Source organism: Egretta garzetta, unplaced genomic scaffold (genome assembly GCF_000687185.1).
Source record: "Egretta garzetta isolate BGI_Z169 unplaced genomic scaffold, ASM68718v1 scaffold153, whole genome shotgun sequence".
Classification (NCBI taxonomy): Eukaryota; Metazoa; Chordata; class Aves; order Pelecaniformes; family Ardeidae; genus Egretta; species Egretta garzetta.
The window spans coordinates 1,027,241-1,048,211 of record NW_009259114.1 but is presented as its reverse complement, the minus strand read 5'-3'; the positions used below and the strand labels follow the sequence as shown (position 1 = coordinate 1,048,211).

General features: G+C 41.4%; 1 long non-coding RNA gene across 1 annotated transcript; it reads right to left on the bottom strand.

Annotated features, from left to right (window-relative positions):
- Positions 1-15,653: 15,653 nt before the first annotated feature.
- On the bottom strand, positions 15,654-19,740 carry LOC118451950. The gene is made up of 3 exons (XR_004841557.1): positions 19,666-19,740; positions 17,653-17,758; positions 15,654-16,012 (listed from the first exon to the last, which is right to left on the bottom strand). It is a non-coding gene; the product is annotated as an uncharacterized LOC118451950 (long non-coding RNA).
- Between the last annotated feature and the right edge of the window lie 1,231 nt (positions 19,741-20,971).

The window sequence follows — 20,971 nt, the reverse complement described above, 5'->3', positions numbered from 1 at the left end:
GGCATCCAAAGGAGACAGCACGTATGGCACGGACTGCACGTACGCCAGTGCGATCTGCACATGAGCAAGGGACACCAACCCCTATAAAAGGAATGTGTGCGGTCCAGTAGGGGGGCTCTTTCTTGTCTTCGTCCCTCCCTTTTGGACCTCTTGGAAGCCGCCTCATCGAAGTCAGCATCGCATGGACTGAACCTGGAGTAGCAGACTGGGGCGCCGGAGCGTCGACTGCGCCACAGACAGAGGTGGCACAACATCGCTGGACCCAGGGCGGTGGTAGCTAGTCCTCTCTTTCTATCTCTCTTGTTCACCCCGTCCTCCCTGATGTAAACCTGCTCCCTTTCTAGCTCTCCTTTTCTCTCATCCCCCTTTCCCCCCTCTTTTTTCTTCAGTTCTTCCCCTTTGCCTTTCCCCATTCTCCTCCTGTTACCTTCTCACGTGGTTCCCTCCTTCCCCTGCGTCAAAAATAAAGTTGAAAGGTTGTACAACATTTGACCGGATTTAGTGTCTTAATCTCGTTCTTGGGATTGTATCAAAACCTCCCTGACATTGGATCGGGACATCTGGATGAGCAGACCTTGAGGTGGATTGAAAACTGGCATGAAGCCTAGTTGGAGGCTGGCAACTAGTGGTATACTCCAGCCATCAACACTGGGTCCAGTCCTGTTTAACAATTTCATTAATGATCTGCATGATGGGGCAGAGTGCAGCCTCAGCAAGCATGCAGATGACACAAACTGGGAGGAGTGGATGATAAGCCAGAGGATTGTGCTGCCAATCAGAGGGACCTCAACAGGCTAGAGAACTGGGCTCTCAGGAACCTTATGCAGTTCAACAAAGAGAGGAGAAGTGCAAAGTCCTGCACCTGGGGAGGAACAACCCCATGCACCAATATATGCCAGGGCTACCCAGCTGGAAAACAGCTTTGCAGAAAAGAACCTGGGCGCCCTTGTGGACACCAAATTGAACATGAGCCAGCAATGTGCCCGTGTGGCAAAGAAGGTGAATGATATCCCGGGCTGCATTAGGGAAAGCATTGCCAGCAGGTAAAGGGAGGTGATCCTTCCCCTGTGCTCAGTACTAGTGAGGCCACACCTGGAGTCCTGTGTCCATTTCTGATCTCCCTAGTACAAGAAAGACATGGACGTACTGGAGAGAACCCAACGAAGGGCTACAAAGATGATTAAGGAGCTGGAGCATCTCCCCTGTGAGGAAAGGCTGAGAGAGCTGGGACTTTTTGGCCTGGAGAAAAAAAGGCTCAGTCGGATCTTATTAATGTATATAAATACCTGAAGGGAGAGTGCAAAGAGGACAGAGCCAGGCTCTTCTTAGTGGTGCCCAGTCACAGGACCACAGGCAATGGGCACAAAGTGAAACACAGGAGGTTCCCTTTGAACATCAGGAAACACTTTTTTACCAGAAGGGTGACTGAGCACTGGCACACATTGCCCAGAGAGGGTTGTGGAGTCTCCATCCTTGGAGATACTGAAAAGCTATTTTTACATGGTCTTGGACAACTGGCTCTAAGAGGCCCTGCCTGAGCAGATGGTTAGGACCAGATGACTTCCAAAGGTCTGCTCCAACCTCAACCAGTCTAATTCTGTGGTAACAATATCACCCAGTAAGTAACACTAGCACAAACATTCCTTTGCCTACTCTGCTTATCAGCAGTTGTAAGCCTAACTAATAGCCATATTTGAGCATATTCTAAATGAAGAATTCTTTCATTCAAGTTCCATCAAGTCTGAACAAATTTCTGTCTTAGCTGGAACCAAGTAGCGACTATATCTCCATGAACTTAAAAAGCTAATTTTCATGCACAAGTAGAAGTCCATAAACAAAAGAATAGCAATTTGAGCTCTGTTTTTAATTCAGTATTTAAACACTTCATTCCTGGCAAAGGCAGAATCCAAAAGCATGAAGTAATAGAAACTGAAACTAACTTCCCATTCACCTGTAAAGTTCTTATTATACATGTATTTACTTTGTCAATAATAACAATCACCTTTCTATATAGCACAGCATCAAACCACCCTAAAGACAAAGAACAGAAAATTGGGTGGGTGAATGCCATGCCTAGGAGTAGCGGACTTGTTTAATTCTCATTGCAACAGACTGTTTTATAACCAGAAACTCCTATGCTGTGTGACTTCCATTAGAAGTGGATGAAGACAGAATTCAGAAAGGTAACTAATTTAACAAGATGGCAGCATCCAGCAGGCACTCAGGAGATGTAAAAAAAATAATGACTCATGTTTCACACCACTTACAGTGCAATATGTAACAAGAAACGCTTACTGGTTGAAGTATCTTGCGTTGGTAGGACATGGCACCTCTGAATCTGCTATACACTACTATGTTATGAAGACGTGTGAATTGCAGTGAAATTTCTTCTTCCCAGGGGATGAGAACTCATTTCAGTGATATGATGAACTGCAGAGAAATAAGAAAGATGTTAACAATGAAAAAAACTTGCCTGAGACAAAGTTACTCTGAGAAAGTCAGTAAAGGTGGATCTAACAGAAAGTACTGAAAGTTCTGTATGCTTCCAGACTTGCTATAGGTAGAGTTCTCTCTTAGCAGAGACAGACAGATACTCTGAGAAACCAATTAATCATGGACTACTTTAATTTCCCAGCTAACTGCTATATGAAAAAATGTTTCCAGCAATAATAGAACCCAAATATTTTTGTATAGGAAGTTAATATTTCTTTCAACTATCAGTCAGTGAAGTTTTGGATTTGTTTTGGTAACTGTGAATCTTCTGCCACTTACTTTCAATCTGATATTGCTGGGCATCATGCACCCTCAAGGTGGTTCCACACAGTCATGTTTTCAGCAACAGCTCATTGTCTGTTTTATTATGATCCTCCCCCCCCCCCCCCTCCACCCCCCCTTCCCCCCCCCCCCCCTTTTTTTTTTTCAAACCACCAGCTTTCACATGCCTTTTCTTCTCCCTGATCTTCTTGGTGCAGAATTTTAGCTTTGGATCCTAAGAGCTGTATCACACCCACTCTGCTTTGTTCTGTTCTATAGCATTCATGGCAGGCTGCCTGTTAGCATACCCCGCTCTGTAATGTATCAGGATAAATATGATATAACACTGCTAATTCCAAGAAAAAGCACCTGTAAATAGCCTGATCTGGGCAGTATTTAAGCAGAATTTTAACACCTACACAACCCAATCCCAGCAGAGTAGATGTGTGTAGGTGTTGACATACACTATAATCAGACCACATACAAAGTGGTTTACATCCTGATTGTATGTACGGTGGTGCCAAATTTTCTATCAAGCTTCTCAGAAAACTGTTCTACTCCCAACAAAAGCTTAGAGAGCCAAAAAATGTAATCACCTTCAGAATGAACTTAATTTAAAATACATATGAGTGCTGCCCAGGCTGAGAAGCAAAAATTTTTAAATAGTGATATCTGAAAGATATCTAGAAATGTCTGGATAAGAAGCCTGTACTAGTTTCGAGGGAAATTTCATCTAGCTGCTAGTATCTTTAACATGGAAACATCTCTGCAACAAAAATAGGTCCTTAGGAATGGAGAGATCCCTTACAGCATGGTGTGCAGCAGCAGGAAGATGTGAGGCAGCAACTGGCTAAGGATGCGACATCTACTTGTCTCCCTGGGACACTTTCTGATCAAAGTGCTGCATGATCAGCATGTTATTAACAAAGGCTTTTTGCAATTGTCTGAACAGTCTCCCAGTTTTTTGATAAAGGACTAAACGCAGAAGGATGGCCACAGACTGACTGGTTTTGAGACAAGTTAATAGACTAGCCATAGTAGAAGAGATAGCAGCCAGAGGATCATTAAGCTACTCCGCAGTAGAGAAACAGCCTCATGAGCCTTAGCCTGTGTTAATTTACTGTGCAGTGTACTAAATCCAAATATCAGCACAGGCCCTACAGCATTCAGCTGTGTGGTCATGCACTATGGTCAGCACAGATAATTTCAAACCACATAAACCTTAGCTTAGTGTGAACTACACAGTTTGCACTGATTTCTTTATCAAGTTACCATAGCTCCCACTAAGTCAGGAGGAAGTAACTCCTGTTGGTTTCACAGGACTTCCCTCAGATACTGTAACAGTGCTTAGCATAATCAAAATTAAAGCTAGATGGGAAATTTTCTGTGGACTTTAACAGAAGCAGCTAGACCTCTGCTGCTATGCTGAAAGACTCCTTCCTGATAAACAATTCAACACAATACAGAATATTAAGTTTACAACAAGGTACAGTCTGCAACAAGCTGCCCACTGACTTTGCTTAGTAGTTTATATCCACCAGTTTCTATTCAAGACATTATTAGAAGTAGGTGAATTTTTTTCAGTGAATCTACTGAAGGAAAGAAGGTTAAGGAGAGTAAAATTGTCCTAGATGAGAGTCAAATAATTGTTTTAAGAGTTTTGACTGATAACTGTCTACTCTGTGCTTGCCTGAACCAAAGCTATCCAGCTCTTAGGACACTACATAAACTTTGCACATTATACAATTGAGAAAAATAAGCTTGCATAAGAGACTGCACACACGTACAAAGGTTTTGTAAGGTCTTCTCTAAGGGATGTTGTCACACCTTTCACAGACTCCAGCTTTATTCATTATTTAACCCCAAAGTACCAGTCTGGGAATGTACTTCAAATTTAAATTCATTGAGATAGTATCTGGTTACTGCTTCCTTTTTGTATTTCACTGCACAGCCCAGAGCTCAGATAGACTGCGGTATGCTGGATGAGGCAGGTAAGCCTTGTTTGGGAAGTTATGGGAAATCCTCTCAAAGCCTTTCTCAGTAGCTTTCTGAGCTTCTTGGTCTCCTGATCATTCTGCCCCATCCTACTGCCCTCTGACTTCTTGCTGCCTTCTGTCTTCTTGCAGAAGGTTCCCTCTAGTCAGCTTTTGCTAAAACGCTTTATTGAGAAGAGAGAGATGTGCACATATACATATCTCATATTTATAGAGGCTGAACTTCCCAGCAGTCTTTCTGGCCATTTCCCTCTCTCCTAAAAAACAATTTGAGAAACAACCTTTACATTACTCACTCTGATTTCTGTTGGCTTACTTCCAATATCCAAAATAAACAGAAAAAAATAGAAGAAAATTGGCCTCTGCCTCAAAATTCATCCCCCCCTTTTCCTCCCCACCTCCCAATTACATCTGGAAGTGCAATTACAGCTCATGAGCATCTGTGCGGCCTCCAAAGGTGAGCTGGAGCCCGGGGAATGCTCACACACTGGGAGGAAGATTCACCCCTCAACAGACACAGAAGCTTATCAGAGCCAGGAGGATCCTGAGGGAGACTAACATACGCAGAGCACTTTATTTTGTGAAGAATGGGAACCTTTCCCCTCCCCCAGTCATAAAGTTTACACTGAGCTCAGCCTCAAAAGTGAGCAGGTGAAGTCTCTCTTTCTGTCTCCCTGGACAGGGATTGCGGTAGCATTGAAGAGTATGCTTTTATCTTGGCATTGCTTTACACAGTGGAAAATTTCTCTGTTCTGGGCTTCCTTCTACTGACTTGCTGGGAAGTTACACAAAATGTGGCTTATTGTTGTTCCTTTTCCTTACTACAATCAAGTGCTGGTCCTAGCTTACAATTTCCATTTAACCGCCAAGGCTTTGTATTCTTAAACTGTAATTGCATGTCTCAGCATTGTCCTTGCAACGTCATGCACCATTACAAAACCCTGAACTGTACCAGCTTTAACAAAGAAATCTGTTTCCTTATCATTCCAGGAAAAAGACTGTCTAAACCTCCAACTATTCCCTGGCCTTGCCATACGTGCTTATCATGGACTGGGGATTTGGTTGCAAAGCCTCTACAGTCACATTTTATTACCTAACAGCAATTAAGAAAAGCAAATTTCACCTTCTGATGAATCAGATACTACTTCAGTGTTTCCAAATGCTTCATTTGAGCAAGCAATTGTCTGCTCATTTCATAGAATGAAAACAATTAGCAGAAACAGAAAGCGGATAGTCCCTCTTCAGGAAACATTTCCTAGGGAATTTTGGTGATACTAACCAGAAAGGAAGAAGCAGCAGCAATGATTTGATTTTGAAATAATGAAAAACTCTGTATTTTTACATTAACAAAGTCTCTGCTGATTATATTCTTTACTGTTAAGGCCAATCCACACACCTTTATCCACACCAGATATCCATCAACACTATAAGTCTCCTTCAATTACACTAACACTGTAAATTCCTAGCACAAATGGCAAGCGGCAGTCCAAGCCGTCCCCTCAAAATTGTTAATCTTCTGGATATGAAGATGAGCCTACCTTTCTCCAGACCCTTCTCATTCCAGTCTATTATTTCCTTCTTCCAGCTCACTTAATTTCTGATCCTCCTCCCCCAATCCTGGTGCAAACCAAAAGCACCTAGAGAAAATATGGTGTAAGAGAAGCAGGGGTACATCTTAATGCTGTGTTCAAGATGTAGGCATGAAAGTATGAATGGCTTTGATACAGTCAAATGATGATATAGATGGGATAAAAGAGGTTAGCAACTCGTATAGCTCTGGCTAGGCAGGATCATCTCCAGTCAACTCTAAATATAACCACTTATATAGGCCCTTTTATTGTATGGGTTATATGGCCTCCCTGTTCTCCAGTAGCAGCTTTTGTGTGTTGATTCTAGTTAGAGGTACTTGGAAATCTATTGTAATCAGTAAACCTCCACAGCACTTGGGTCCTTGACTGCATGGAAACATCTGGAGTTGGTGTAAGGCTGCCTTCAAATTAAGGGCAAGCTGTATGTAAGGGGGAATTGGAGATGAGCTTTACAGAACTCATTAAAGGTTTGAAGGTACTGGGCCATAAATCATCATATGGATATACTAATTTGATTTTAATGCAAATACCTAATGTTACCTTATTTGTGCTTCAGAGTTCTGAATTTTAATATGGGGCAGTGAACAAAGAGTTCAAGTTCAAACAAGGATTACTATTTCACTATGCTCGAAACCGATTACAGATCAACTTAATGGTTAGTGTTTGATTCCAAGTTTGTTTCTGTTTTCAATTTTCTTTTCTTTCCTGAAGTACAGAAACAATTATCTAAGTTTACAATGAGCTCTTGGCTACATCCAAATGACAAAAACAAAGTTATTTTCAGGCTGAGATCTTGTCTAAAATGGAGAGTAGGTTTGTCCTGTTTGCTTCCTCTATATTTTTCAAAATAATTAAAAAAAAATAATCTTAGCATATGTGTAGTAATATCTAATTGAAAATCCAAGGTAAGCTTCTATGTAATAAAGAGAGGCCAGAGAAGGTGTCAAACTCATTAACTTTATATATAAACTATGGCTGTTTGAGTGCTAATACTATTGCACTATATCTAGGCAGAAAAGAGGAAAAAAATAAAAGTAAAATCCAGCTGACTAAGAAGTAATTAACTTTGGTATTTCATCTTTTAACATTGTAAGGTGCAAGGAGGCCATTTTCACAAAATCATTGTGACCATTTCACTCTAATTAGGAGGTTGAATTTAAGAATCTTTAAAATTGCTACTGTTATGATCCTAATATCACATCCTAATATGTGATGAAGTAACACTAACCAGATGGGGCTGTTTTAGAAAAATAGCATGAATGCAACTAAGGAAACAACGGGACAAGATGTGGGAAAAGCAGTTAATGTTTTTTCAATGCCTAGGTGGCCAGAACAGATTATTGCACAACTTCAGTTCCTAGGCATGAGCAAGTAAAAATACCTAGTGGCAGCAAGCTGACCTGCTATGTTTTCAACCATTAAATCAACACACATTTATATTTTGTGGTGTGCACATAGGCACACAAGTTTTCTGCTGTATTATTTTTGAGCACAGAGGCAGTTACAATAGCATGAAAGATATACCCTACAGCTATAGGTAAACACCACAAAACTCTATGGCCTACTGGGTGTTGCATTTTAACTGCAGTGTTGCAGGTGAAGCACAGGGTCAAGGGAGATGCAGGCTTAGACTCAAGCAGATGCACAGAGTACTGAGAAGCTTCTACTGCCAGTGCTTGGAGCATACTGCACAGGCAAAAACCTAGAATCAGGCTTTGTGCTTTGGCTGTCAGTTTGTTTGGCTCTTATCTATCTACCACTAAGTACCATCCACAGCGCTACATAATATCCAGTGATAAAAGGGATTGAGAAGTGCTTTCAGCTGCAGCATTAAAGTCTGTCCATGCCTGCTTATACAGGAAGATAAAACATCCTCTGTTCCTTTCCCTTTAAACAGCAAACGCAAGACAGTGAGGTTTTGGTGGGTTTTTTGTTTAGTTTGGTGGGTTTTTTTTTTATTTTTTTATTTTTTTAAACTAACATTAGACTTTCTTTTTCTCAGGGAAGCTCAGCACTGACTTACAGCCAATACGGCCTTACCAGGTAGCTGCCAGATGACGATATCACCTCTCAAAAAAGGTTTCCCTTTCTAGCTATCTCTGTGTTATTTATAGGCAAAAAGCAATGGATACAAAAAACTCAGAGGAAAAGGGAGGGACTGCATCAAGCAACTTGGAACTTTATTAAATTATTGCCTGACAGAAATACTTGCCAAGGTCTTTTTGAATAGCTTTAAAAAAAAGTTTCTAGTACAGGGAAAAAAAGTCCATTATTCACAGATCTGGCAGCCTGGAGATAAAGAAGAGGCTTTAATTTCTAAACAAAAGGACACTTGGTATTAAAACCACCTGCAACATATTCAGTTCTAGAAAATGATGAGGGAGGGTTTGTTTGTTTGTTGTTGGGGTTTTTTTGACGGAGCAGAGTGTTAGCTTACTTTAAAAAGAGTGCCTAGGATAGAAAAACAGCTGGAGGAGAAATACAGTGTAGGCAGAATTGCGGTTCCATGGGACAGCCAGGAAAAGTCAGTGGAACTGCTCCCTTGCTTTAAATTAGGCGTCTGCTTATGCACACAGCAGAATTTTTCCAAAGTGTCTCTTTTTTTTGTCTTGGTTTTCTGAGAAAATGAAGTTCATGCTATTATGCTGCCTTTTCTGCTTCCTATTCCTGCCAGGAAGGCTTCAATGGGTTGGTCAATTCCAATCCAGTTTGCTGCAAAGCTTGAAATACCAGAGTTACCCGCTGCCTCCAGCCCTTTGAAGACCTGCAGTTGTGAAGAGAGGAGAATCTACTCTATTCTTCTCTACCCACCTAATCTCAGAGGAAAACATATAAACTGCTCTACTTAGACTTGTTTGGGATGGTCCATCTCGTGTTTGGGAGGCAACAGCCAGAATGTATTGAGCTCTTAACCAGCCATATGACGTGCTGACCCCTGCGCTGTGAGCAAGCTGAATAAAAGGTAGGTGAAGATGGTGGAGAGTGCTTGAGGGTGTTTATGTGGCTTTTTTGGCATATGTGTGTGTGTCCGTGCACACATGTGCATGACGACACTAGGAGGCTAGGCCACTACATACTGAGACAGGGAGGGAGCTAAAAGTACATCTGTGTAGGAGTGTACACAAGACTTGAGGTGGAGCTCAGAAACGCAGGACAAATTCATGGGAGGATGCAGTTCTGTAAGGTCTGCTGTTAATGGCCTACCTGCTCGCCCACGGCACTCATCACCCAAGGGACAGAGCACGCTGTCTCTTTCTTAATTAGCCCTGCAAAATTCAATGATCTATCACTTTAGCTTGCTATATGACAACCTCTGTTGATAAACAATAGATTAACCACACAGGCAGCAGCACCAATAGCAACAGACTTGCTTCGGCAATCATAAAAAAAGCCCCACCAAAACCCAACTCAAAGGAGGTTCAGTGAGGAACACCTGAACATGCATACCCATTTAAGGAGCCTGTATGCTCCTAGCTTGCCATCACAGGCAATTAGTCTCAGAATTAGCAGAAACTTTAAACTAGCTACATTTGATGGAAAGCCTAGGATCTACTGACTTTCCCTATACTGCCAGATTTAAATTCCTACGCTTTTACAACATTGTAAGACAGAAATTAAAAGCACACATCAGAAACAAGGCTATGGAGCAATCATTGAAATTTCAGATAAAGGCACTTAAGTGCAAGAGAAGCAAAATTTCAACCTCTTGCCATTTGAATGTACTCAAGTCTTGATTTAGCTTGTTGTTGAGAAAATAATTAAATATTGTCATTGTGTATGGCTACTTCATAACAACCTGTCACTTTGTGCTCAGTCACCTTGCTCTGCAAATACAGAGGGAAAGTGGCAAGGCAGATCTAAAATGGGGAAATTAACATTGGATTTTGGGGTTAAAAACTCCCAATCCCAGTAAACAAGGCCTGCTATAATTTTTAATTTGAACACTAAAGGTCTTGGTCCATTAAAATTCTTTTAGTGTTAATTAAACCACTACAGCTTCAACTCTTGAATTAAACTAGGCAATTTCTGTGTTTATACAAGTCTGGTATTCTTTCAGCTGAAGGTATAAAACCTACCACTGGAGTCCATCCACCCGGCTGTTTTGCTTAATCTCCTAGAGTGAGGAGGTAGGAGCAACTCTCTGCCCTCCCCAAACATCTTACTGCACTGACTTACTGGTGGTTCAGCTATCCAGAGAGATAAACTGTCCTCTCTCCAGAGGCTGTGATGAACAGTAAGGGTGATCAGGTCCACTCAGATTTTGCCAGCAATTGAATCAAATAAAGACTTTCCCCAGCCAGCTCTTTGGCTAGTCAGGCCTAGAACCCTGGTGACATCTTAAGTGTATTGAATTTACATCTTGATGAGAATTTTGTATATTATTTATGAGAATGGATTGATTTTTCTTTTCTGTGAGGGAATAATATAGCATGTATCCTCCCCTCCCCCATCTGTACTTCTGGTAAAATAATTCCTACATAAATACTGATGTATCACTGCCAGAAACATTGTAAAGTTTTAACAGACTGCCTCAATTTTGTAGTTCCTCTCTTTACTGGGGTTTCACAAGGAACTTATGGGGAGGAAAAAACCTGAATACAAGGAAATTCACAATTGCCTTTCCTGCTTGCTGTTGATGGTGCATTACAGCATAAGGTTAAGTTCTCTAGCTACTTGCTTGCTATCCCTCAGTCATAACTACATGTTATACAGATATTTATTTCATCTTGTTCCAAAGCACATTAAAATTGAGAACTGAAGCATGGCGATGGGTAGTAATAGTATCTTCCTCTCACCATATATTATGCATATTTGCTCTTTCCTAGCTTATACTTGATAAATCAGAAAGACTTACACAACTTATATTCATGTTTTTCTTTCACAGGATGGGTTTTTCATTGTCATGAGACATTTTAAAAAAACCAGCATGTAGGGCAAGAAATATAGGTTTATGAAGTGAGACCAAGGCAGAATTTGGGTTCCTAAATTCAAAACTGTGATCATGAATGTTCACGATTCTGCTGAACAATTGTTAGGCCCTAAAGATGCTCTTAACTACAGAGATCACTTTTGGCTTTACTTCTACAGATTTTAAATACTGTGTGTGGAGTTCAGCAGCTCTCCAGACAGCATGCTGCGTTTGGATCTGATTCTAAGGGTGGGATTATAACAGAGTTCTGAATTATGGCTAATGCTATCAGTGTAGCAGAGGTAGAATATTTATAGTTAGGCACTAGTGGATTTATTTCTCTGCAGCTTTTGGTCTCCTGTGATCCATTCTTCATCAACCGTTTTCCAGAACAAGGTTGTCCCTATTCAAATAAGTCTTTGCCCTTTATCCTACCTGATCATTTTTACTTCATTATTTATCCCAAAGCTTATCTACTGCTTTCTCTTAATGAAGTTGTCTCTGCTTCTGCCCCTGTTTTCTCTCCCTGCTTTCTCCCACAACTATGAAGACATTAGCATCTCCACCCACTCCCTCAAGGAGAGTGAATCAGGCTATACCTATAAGCAGTGAGGAGGAAGACAAGGAGATGGGCCTGGGACAAAGTGAGGTTTGCTCAGAAATTTCCTATTGGGAAATAAAAGGCTACAAAAGTTAGCTTAAATTGTGAGCCAATTACAAAATGTCACAGCAGTAGATATTTCTAAATGTCTTTTCTTAAAAAAAAGTGCATGTTGAAATCAGAAGAGGTCCACCTTTTTATTTCATGCAAGCAAGTTTTTATTTATTTAAACTAAACAGAAAGATTTAAGATTACTACTTCTGTTTCAAAACTTGAGAAGAAAAGTTATATTTAAACAAGCACCCTACCATTCACTGCATCGGGGAAATGAAGTAAATCCAAGAACCTGAAAGTGAAACTTACAGTTTTGTAGAAAGTTAACTGACTCCACTCAGCTGCAGCATCTCAAGAATTGATGAATAGAAACCAAGGCATTTACTAGAACACCATCGTACCAGTTTTTAAGAGCCAAACACGTACATAACAGCTGCAAAAAGAACTCACATGGCTTCCCACCCCCAAAGCTGCTATCACAGTTCAGTGGTGACACAAAGGAACACCTTAAATCAATCAGCGGGTAAGCAAGAAAACACTCAGTGGAAAAATAACTGTCCTCTCAGTTTTGGGAAAAGCTTCTGTATAGAAGCAGCCTTGCTTGGTGCTGAGGGAGAAGGGGACAAAAGTTTGGAGGAACAAGTCTCCAACACTGAGATCAGTTCAGCTGCACCAAAGTCAGAGTCTTGCAACTATATATTGATATGGTTAACACCTAGACTGCACAAAAGGAAGTTTATCACTAGAGCTGCAGTGCCACCCCCCTGACACGACTGTTGGTTATATCAAGGTTAAAGTGGTATAGCTACAAACTTGGCAAGGAAAATGTATAAGCCTAGTTTTCTGCTGGCTTAATCAGATCCGGGCTACAGCACCAGCTAGTAGTGAAATTACCCTGCTAAAAACCTCTGCAATCCTTTCCTATCCAATGCTGCTTTCCCATCGAGCGTGCTAATGCCAATCTCCCACAAGTCCTCAAAATAAAACAGCACTACAAATCACAACTGGGCTTGCTCTGTAGGAGGTTACTCTAACATGTAGGACTGGGCCAAATACTCACCAGGGAGAAAAAGCTTCACTCCATTTGTAACAAAAAACCCACTAAGTGCAGTTTATGGGCACAATGGTAAAAGCCTGGCCTATAATCATATCACCTGCACTACTCTGATAACAGTTGTACTCAGCCCATGCTGCCACTCATGGATTTTAATATTTTGCAAAATATTCATATGACCTGTCAGACATCTCCAGTGCTTATTCCAATTTATTTGCTGCTGCTGTGGCAGCATAGCCTGGGGGTGCTCTGTGCCTCAGCATACTTCACATGTGCTGGGCCTGGATTCTGTGGGCCACACACAGATGGAGACACTGTCCGGACTTCAGATGGAAAAGCCTAAACATAACTGCACAGCCCTGTCATGCCTGTTGCATTAGTGCGGAAATAAGCATTCGAGAAATGATAATTTTTGCTTGGAACTGAGTGCCTGGACTGCATACCCTGCATCTGCTGAGCCAGTATCTCCCCTCTCTAGATCATCCCTCATGCTCCAAAGAACAAATGAAATGAAAACAAAAAGCAGAAAAGTACAGACTCTGCTGGCTCTGATACTGGATATAATGACTCAAAAATAAGGCATTCTGCTTTTCTCCTTCGCCCCTCCCCTCCCTTTCCCCCTTCTAGGCATTTAGAAGAAATCAGTTTCATATGATCTGAACCCTTTGTTTTAAATAGGAAGGATACTGTCATCATGCCATTAAGGACTGCTTGCAAGTACAGTTTTGATCCCTAGCCAGTGCAAATCCCACAGATCTGCTCAACACCTTTCACTCAATACTTCAGACTAAGAAGTAATCTTTTCCCTCTGTATGCTGATATTTGTATGATAGATAAAAACAAAAGGAGGCTACAGCCCACAGTACTCCTGCACATACCAGGTCCTGACAAGGACTAAGTTACAGCTCTGAAGGGCTTCCTTAAACTGGATACTGATGCAGTAGTCGCAGAATGAATAATAGGTTTCATTATAGAGATAAGGCGGCAGCTGAAAGAGGCAGCAGTAGTACTTACAACTGTAGCTCACAGAAAGCACGTGCCTGGCACCCAGGGCCTGGGACATGCTGAGAGTTTTGAGTCAGATTTCACAGAAGTTGAAGTGAATCTCAGCCAAGATGCTGTGGTGCTGTGGTCCTGTGCCTGTGTCCCTTCCTCCCCACCTCTCTTGTGCCAGCAGTAAAGTTCATGTGCCTCTAGAATGAAAGGTCTGGCAAAGTAAGAAGAAATAAATTATTTGGGATTTTTTTTTTCTTCCAGTCAGAGTTCAGGCTCTGACAGATTAGCTCCCTCACCACAGTCACAGGAGCAATATTATAAATGCAAAGGAGTGGAGAGGCAGGGCTGTACAGATGCCAGGGAGAAAGGACTGCCAGAACCCACAGCAGACCAGCTGAAGCTGATACAGAATCATGCTGCCGTCACTTGATTCTTTATTCACAGAATGGAGATATTGAACCTTTTTGCTAGTAAACAAGTTCACAGACAAAGTCCTTTCCTCAGTTCTTTGCACCCTTCTAGAAAAAGTATAAAATAAACCAAATCTCAAACACTGACAACCCACTTGGCTCAACAGGGGTAGCATTGCCTTCATGGACTGAACCACTGGAGCACTCTGTCTTCAATCTCCAAGTTGAGTGCATAAAAACTTTTCATCTGAGCTGTATAGGCTAGCTCTCAATACGAAACAGACAGTGATGTGAGGGGAGAAGAATTTCTGCTATGGGAAGATGACATCTAGCCAGAGAATGTCAAAAGCTTGGAAGCCAGTTCTTAGGAAACAGGCTACAAGACATGGAAGATGCCAAAGAAAGCTTCTCAAATGCATGCCAAGAGAGTGAATGACAAAAACGTGGTTGACAAAGTGGCCATGTCTTGATATCCCATGCCTGAAAGCAGAAAGTGGCTGATGGCTGGCCAGAAAGTTCCTAGATCATCAGCCAAAACAAACGAAGGAGAATCCCACTTTATAGTTGGTGAGACTGAGTGGAAATATGCACAGCTACACCTAGACACCCAGAGAAAGCATAATTCAAGCCTCTGTCTGCCTCCCGTCCTGACAATGTGACCGCATGCTCACTGTCAAACTATTTCAAGATTATGGAAACGTGTTCCCTAAGCGCACCTCTTGTCAAAACACAAAAAGCTTTCTGAACATGACAGGAACAAATGGTACAGGCAAGATGGCATGGCAATGCCTGTAAAACACAGGCAAGGTAGGGGGGAAAAATATCCTCTCTGCAAGGTCTTCAGGCACTGAGTATCAAACTCTGGAAAGAGTCTGGATTGCTGCAAGATACTCTGCAGTAAATCCAAACACTGCATACTGCCTCCTTCGATTTGATATTCTTCACTTTACATTTTGTTGTCTCCGTGGGATTATCAGCTGGAAACAGACACACTTGATGGTTTCTGAGACCTCAGATTCCATTATTCTGCCACAACACTTACTAATTATAAATGCTTTGCCAAATATCTGATGTTTTCACTGGCTGAAAGCCCATGCTTAATGGACTGATAAAGAACAAGTGCTGTCAGAGAATGGCATGTGACTGGTTACATGGGTCAGCCAAAACTGTGCCCTCAGGAGGTGCCTGCCTAAGTAAACAGCATAAATGAACATTTCCTGGGTGAGAAGCTGAATGAATTCTACTCCTAGAAGAGAATGTCATATGTTCAACTATTCCCAGGGCTACTAAGGCTTCCCTTTCTGTGCTGAAAGTTGAACATCCAATGCACATTCTCTCCCAAGGATGCTGTGACCTGCCTTCAGTGACTAGAAGACAAGATATCAAACAGTCCGAGTGAGTTGGGCTCAAAGATGAATCTGTGTTTGGCATAAAATACCTGTTCCTCCCTTTTCTGGGCACACTGAACATATAGGAGGATGCTTCCAACACTAACCTGCATATTCTGACTACTGTATCTAAATAAGACATCGTCCTTTTTCTCCTACTATTCTGCTTCCTCTCTTCGCCATGATGTCCACAGATCCCTCGCTCTGTCCTCTCCCTTTCCTCCATTACTGCTCCACACCATCATCAATTCACACCCACAAACCTGCAAGAAAACAAAAAGAAATGAAAGTTTCAATCTTCTCCTCCACTCCATCCTCCCTCCCACTTGGGTCACTCAGAGCACTGTTTCTTAGAGAAGGTCTGAGACCCCAAAACCAATGTGGGTCACTGCTAGGTGCTGTATGAGTAGTGTCCCATCTAAGCAGGCGGAACAGACCCAGACTGGGGGAAGGCACAAAAGACAAGGAGATCTATACCAATGTGAGGGTGCCCATGTGCTCCAAGTACTTTTTGGTTAGGATTGATTCCTTTCTGGGAAACCATGGCAAAGTACTTTAGCTAAACAAAGGGTTGGAGTGAGAGAGCAGAAGACCAAACAGCTCAAGTAAGATGATCAGCAAGAAAGGTTCAGAAAGAAACTCAAGGATGTCAGTGGTATCAAAGGGCTGTTTTCTGAAAAGCTTCAATAGCTATTCTTCTGGCTCCAGACTTCAGTTGGCTTCCTTTGCTTTACTGTTTGTTTTTTTTTCAAAAAGCCTTGTCCTCGTGGACAGGGGAAGATACTGAATGAATGTTAGTATATCTGACTCCTAGATTGCTCAGACCTTTGTCATCTAAGCTCTCTCAACAGCTAAAAATACCCTTCTCTCAGTTTCTGGAGGTTACACTGATGACATGTCTTTAATTTATCAGCTGAGTGGATGCTCATTCAGTAATCTGATGGCAGGCATTTGTAGGAAAATTTCCAGAAAAAAGACAAATAATAATTTTCCTTGAAATCTAGTCTGTCTAGTTCCTAATTTAAAAGAAATAAAATCACTCATTTCTTAAACTTTCTTCCATGAAGTCTTTGCTTCTGTTGCACCAAATTCAGGAAGTTAACACTGTGGAGAGGAGGTGGGGGGGAAACAAAGCACACACACACACACACACACACACCCCGTCACTCAAACTTGTCAGAGGCTTTGAGGAACTGTGTGAAGGAACAGCAGGGATCTACAGGAGAAGCAACAACACAGGTGTGCAGAATGCTCTAGAAATTAATAAACCCCAGGGCTGGCTTTCTAGACACAGTCAGTTCCTGACTTCTGCTGTTGTTGATTACGCCTCTTACATTTTTCCAGTTGTTTATCATTCAATTTACTTGCCATTCTCACTCATATTCTTTTGGGAGTGCTGTCTTCTTCGAAATATATTCAGTTCTGCCAGGGGAGCGAAGGGGAACAGAAGCTGCCACCACCTGGAGGCTGAGGGATTAATCTCTTTCAAGTATTTGTAAGATTACAGAGCTGGGTTTTACAGGCACTTTTGCAGGGCTGTCTTTCTATTAGATGTAACATTATCAACTCAATTCTGTTTATGATACTTAGGCTTAATTCCATAACCTGTGTCAAGTGAACATTTTGGTATCACCACACCAGCATGTACTGTCATATGAAGGTGAAAGTAACTTCTGTGAAGGCTGCAAGGCAGGGGAAATTAGGCCATTTAGCAGCATTGGTCAAAGTTAGCATCGACATAACCCATACAGGCTCAAAGCTAGCTAATATAAAAGGTCTCTATCTAGTTTATTGGGAATTCAAACACCACATAAAAAAGGAATAAATAGATGTTTTAATACATTTCCACAGGTGGTTTAATAAAAGAGCAACTTTGAACTGAAATAACTTTGAAATGACATACCTATTTCAGTGGTGGGCATGCTACAGCACAGTCTGCAGACAGTCTGTTCACCGCCTGTTGACTTGTGTTTAGAGTCAGTAGCTGCTGTAGCTGAATCAGCAGAAAGCTGGAGGGTGAATGAGCAGAATAACAATTTGTGGAAGTTTAGCCATCTTGGAGTTCAAACTCAGGTAAAACTTCAAATTGCTGTTTATCACCAACTTTGTCGAAATCCCTGAAGTGACAATGATGGTTTCACTTTTCATTCTCCTGGTTCAGCTGTTCTGCTAATTACCGAGGGAGGAGCTCAGTTTCTATTTCTCAGCAATAGTCTCTTCACCCTTAGGCTTTCTGCTGCCTGACAAGGGATGTTTCCAAACTGGAGGATTCTGAAACATTTCCACAAGCATCCCCAGCAAAGACACTGACCACCCGAATCTATTAATGTTTGCAATGGACCATTCCTTCACAGCAATTTTTCAGTGCCCTGCGTCAGTTTTAAATGTCTTCATACGCATTCTGCACTTTGCTGAGCCAAAACAGCCCAGAGCATATATTTTGTGATGGGAACCATCAAACTTCCATGACATAAGCACTGTGTCCAAAGGTCATTGGGAGTGAATGCATAAAACAGACTTCTCCCCCGCAGCTACTTCAAAACACAGAAGTTCTGGTATTTTAGTTTTGGACACAGTTCCATTTATTTAAGCTAAATTTGTGTCTGGTGTTTTATTTGTTCTCACTGATGGACCAAGTGTCACAAAAATACTCCTACCAACAATTCCACATGAGCTACTTCCACTTCCCTTCCCCCCCACCCCCCCATTTATTTTATTTCATGCTTTTGTACTTTCAAATCCATCTCATTTAATCAAAACTGGTTGCAACACACACAACGCAGAAAGAGTTGCATCAATATATACATGGGCATGGAAACTTGCAATGTAAAGGTAGGAGCAAATGAATTCTTAAACTATTTTCTGCCAGGAGAAATATACTGAAAAGACACACTCCTGAGTATAATTTAAATTTAAGCTTCTGCATGACTAACTTGACATTACAAGTCCACCTCTGGAACACAAATAGTGAAATAGTCACCCATAAGATGAACTTGCAGGCATGATTTGTTCAAGCGATGGACAAAAAAGCATGATTAGATAGTTTTTCCATTCAAAACAATGGTTTGGAGTTTCTTAACTAATTTGTTTTGGCAGGACAAGGAGTCTGTAGTGGGTATTACTGTCTTGATGCTTTGAAGAACACTTTTTTTTTTTATTTTTTCATATTCCCACAGAAAAGCATTTGAAGGACAAAAAATTCCCTTTGCCTTTTTATGTAACAAATGGCTATGGCTTAAACCAATGAGAGCTTAAAATTAGCGCTTCTAATGTGACCACTGAGACATTTCAGACTTAATTACATCTGAAGCAGACTTAACCACCCATTTCCCTCCAGTTTCACACAAACAGTAAGTGCCCCTGTAGCCACACTGCAACATTGTAGAATTAACCACATCCTAGAGGAGCTGGAAAAGAAAAAAAGGAAACAAAACAGACTCCAGGGTATCTGTCCAGGCAGAATAGGCTCATCGATTGGTCGGTCCAGCAGGTCTCCCTTCTGCAGTAAGAATTAGAACCAATCCACCGAAGTCAGCGTTGTTCTGTACCAAACACCTAAAGCAGGTAATGCTCTGCTTCCTCACTTGGCTTTCTACTTTAGCTCTTGTTGACTTAGATAAAGTCAGCAAGATACAAAGAGAACATTTCTGAGTCTGTATGTGCCTATGTATATACACATGTAATTATGATCATCCTTATTAATCTACTTCTTAAAAAACCCCAGAATTTTTACTTTAAGAAGCTGTGCAGATTTTACTGCAAGCTGTAATCTTGTGCGCCAAATGATACACTTGCCCCAGGGGAAGAAAAAAAGTGTTATTAAAGTTAGTGGTCTAATATAAACACAAATAGATAGCCTCTATTAAAAAAATGTTGAAATGAATGTCCCCACATAAATCTTACGTCCGGATCTTACATTAGAGGCCAGCTACCATACTGTGGCAGCTGGAATTTGGTTCTGCAGTTTCAGTATGGCTGGACCACTCTAAACATGCTCCTCTGTGACAGGCAGAGTGAATCCTGAGTGAACAATAGAGAGGGAAAAAACTTTTAACACACTTAGGTTCTGTGAATGAAAGAGACAGAAAATACTTAGACAATTAGGTCCTCTAATCAGCGGGGCTATACACAAGGTTATTTGTTAGGAGCTAGGATACTCTGCAGATTCAAAGCCTAAGAGGTAGCAGAAGAATCCAGGAGTTTCCTGGCATGGTAGATCGTACAATTCAGGATGCCTCTGCCTTGCTGCAGTGCTGCTCAGCACAGTGATACTCTTGCACGGGGAGATAAACCCCTTTCATTTTACAAAGCATCTCCACTGCATACTGTTCAGAGCGTACAGCTCTCAACCACCTTCCCACTACTACATATTCCAGACTGACTCTGGAAGCAGTACAGAGCAACAAGCTGCTTTGTCTGCTCCAAGGCTGCGAAGTTCATTGTGGGCCATGTACTTATTTTATGCCTTGTACATACAGGTTTTGTTTTTCTATCTTTGCTCAAACAGGTTGAATTACAGATTCCCACTTTATTCTGTTTCTTCACTGCCTGCTTTTAAATAAATCATATTGCACATTGAACTGAGGATCCATCCTCTCACGTCTCCTGGAATGCAGGAGGAAAGCTAATAAAACAAGGTGCAGCTGCTCCTTCTTGCCTGCCAGGTTAGAGTTGCTAGAGATCCTCTTGGTTCACTGCACAGAAGTGATTATTGGATCTACCACCTAAAAATAAACCAAAACATCTTACAGGAACATGTTACTGTGCAGATAGATTTGGAATTGCTCTAAGACAAGCACTCCATACTGTGAGGCAAACGCACATGAAAGCCTGGCTCGCTCTCATAGTCAAAGGAGCCTCTGAGTGAAGAGGTACAAGTTTACTTCTCTGGGTGGACTGAAATCAGCTACAGCTGCAGATCAAAATCCCAGTGCAAGTGCATAAGTGTATATTTACAAAAGCCCAGCTCAGAGCTTGTGCAACTATTGTGGAAGTATCAATGCTTGTGGAAGTATCAATGGCAGCGTTAGGATAACAATTGGACTTGATGATCTTAAAGGTCTTTTCCAACCTAAATGATTCTATGATTTGATTTTCTAAGTATGCCCCAGCTTTCTGGTTTCAGGTGGGGTGGATTGTTTTTCATTTTTCTTTCTTACACTGAAACAAAAGACCCCAAAAAACAATGACAAAAAATTGAAATCACAACAGTAAACTACTCA